This window comes from Triticum aestivum, chromosome 7B (assembly GCF_018294505.1).
Source record: "Triticum aestivum cultivar Chinese Spring chromosome 7B, IWGSC CS RefSeq v2.1, whole genome shotgun sequence".
NCBI lineage: Eukaryota > Viridiplantae > Streptophyta > Magnoliopsida > Poales > Poaceae > Triticum > Triticum aestivum.
In genome coordinates this window covers 56585698-56588029 of record NC_057813.1, presented here as the reverse complement: position 1 = coordinate 56588029, position 2332 = coordinate 56585698, and positions in this window count along the sequence as shown.

Genomic DNA, 2332 nt, shown 5'->3' with positions numbered 1-2332 from the left:
ATCGCAGACAGGGCTTGTAATAAATGTAAATAACAAGATTAGTCCATCCACAAGAAACATCTTTTAACCGGATTTATCACGCATAAATCCCACCGGAGTTTTGTCACTGAGGCTGATACCTGACAAGATAAGATGAATATAGTACTTGAACAAAGTACAAGATAATTGAAAGATTTGAGACTCTGTAGAGTTTGGATGAACTGACCACAGCCAACGGGTTTCCGTAGTCACGAAGGACTAGTTCCGTTTACGGTATTTCAGTAGAAACACATTTAACTAGTACACACCCATTTCACCTCACGATGCCAGGAATCACCCTGGACAACTTCCAAGAAAAACTTTGAGACGGGGAGGCCACAACCTCGAATAGCATGGGATCAAATTTCTATACGCGCGCTCTAAGGGGTGCCCCCCTCTCGGTCCCAACCGGAAACACCCATGCCCCCTGACCGGATGATGCGCTTTAATCCAGGGCCATGGAACCCTCACCCCGGCCTCTCTATTTGGTGTGTACCAGGAAAACGATTTGCAACTTACTATGCCATATTCCTTTCGGAAAACATGTGACAGTATAGGAAGGAATGAATGGAAATGTGATTTGTTTCACGATGACATGGAAGTCAAATAATCTGGCATAAGACTGGCATGTCACAACACTGCCATCTCACCCATCCTCATGCCAACACATGGCTATGCAAATATGTATCCAACAACATAATGCTTTCCGAAACTTACTTTCCGATTATGTGCATGAAATATAACATTCAAAGTGATGTTCATAAACATGCCCTGACTATACTAAAATGCAAACATGCAACAACACTCATCATATTAAGAGTTCAAACATGCTTGCATGGTTCGGAGTAGTCGGAGTCTAACTGTGCGAAGTTTGCAGCTCCGTCACCTCCTCCGGTATCTACGGTATAAGAAAAATACGTACGCAACGTAAATACCGTGAGTGTACAGAAAAGTGTTCCAAATATTTTTCAAATAAATATGATAAAAAACTAGACAAAATTTTGAAGAGGACAGAAAAAGAACCACTCAAAAATTCCTTTTTGTTAAAAGGTTATAAGGGTTTTAACCCAAGGACCCATCTGTAATGAAACAGAAAACTTCCAGGGGGCTTTGCAGAAAAATCCAGAAAAAATGGTTCAGAGTGGAAGCGTATTTGCCAGAGTACGCTTTCAATAAACGATTCAAAAAAACAAAACAAAGGAGAGGCTAACGGGCGGGTCCCACCCATCAGGTTTGAAATTTCAAACGAGGGAGTCGGGCCTCGTCGGCGCCCAAGAGCCGCAGTGGTCGCCGGTAGCGATCCACGGCGAGGCAGGGAGATCAGAGAGTACCTCCGTGTTCAGGGCGCCATTCCGCGTCTGTGGGAGGTGGTGGTGGTCGCCGGCGAGTACCACGGCGGCGGCGACACTTGCTCCGGCGGACGGCGATTCGGGTGGTCGTGAATCTCGCCGGAGAGAGCTGCGGGGTCAAAATTGAGGTGGGGGTTATCCTACTAGAGGTGATACGAGGCTACGGGCGAAAGTAGGGCGGCGGAGGAGTTCTCACCGGAGAGAACGATTACGAAGCCCGAGGCGGACGGAGGTGGCCAAAGTCGAGGAAAGGCCCCTCGAGGCTCGTTCAGTGGCTGGGCGGGGTCTGGTGAGGTGGTGGAGTCGTGCGGGGGCGAGAGCAAGCTCGGGGTGCTATATATAGCCGCCCCGAGGCGGTTGCCGAGAACAGGGTTCTCCGGCGAGGTGATTACGGCGGTGCTATGGTTGCACGGGAGGGTTCAGAGGTTGAGCGTCGTTGTGGGTGTTCCTTGGTTCCGTTTAGGTGCTAACCGCGTCGGGATTTGGTTGCTTAGTCCGAGCTCGACGGAACGGGGCGGCGCGGGCCAGTCGGCAGCAGGGAGCATGCTCTGTGCGTGCCGCGCCACGGCGACGGTGCTGCATGCGTGCGTTGGCGAGGAAATGGCCACACGGAGCCACCAGGGGGTTTGGGCGGCGCCGAACGGCATTGAGCCGCCGTTTTTCTCCCTGTCGGCCGTTACGGTGATTCGGCCGCCGCAAGACACGCCGGCGCAGGCGGGCCAGGGCGCCACCGACGCCAGGAAGGCGCCAAGCGCGCGTGTGAGGCTCCGAGCAAGCAAGCTAGGCCGTGAGCAACGTGCCAAGTGCACTGTGAGCATGTGACTGAATTTCTGACGAAGATCGACATTGAAACTCTGAACTTAACTGAAGGTGAATAGAAACAGTGCATGCAAGGTGTTCGATAGAATGATCTAGGCATGTAGGGATTTTTCCTTGAGCTGGTTTTTGGTGGAGGGGCCTCTCAT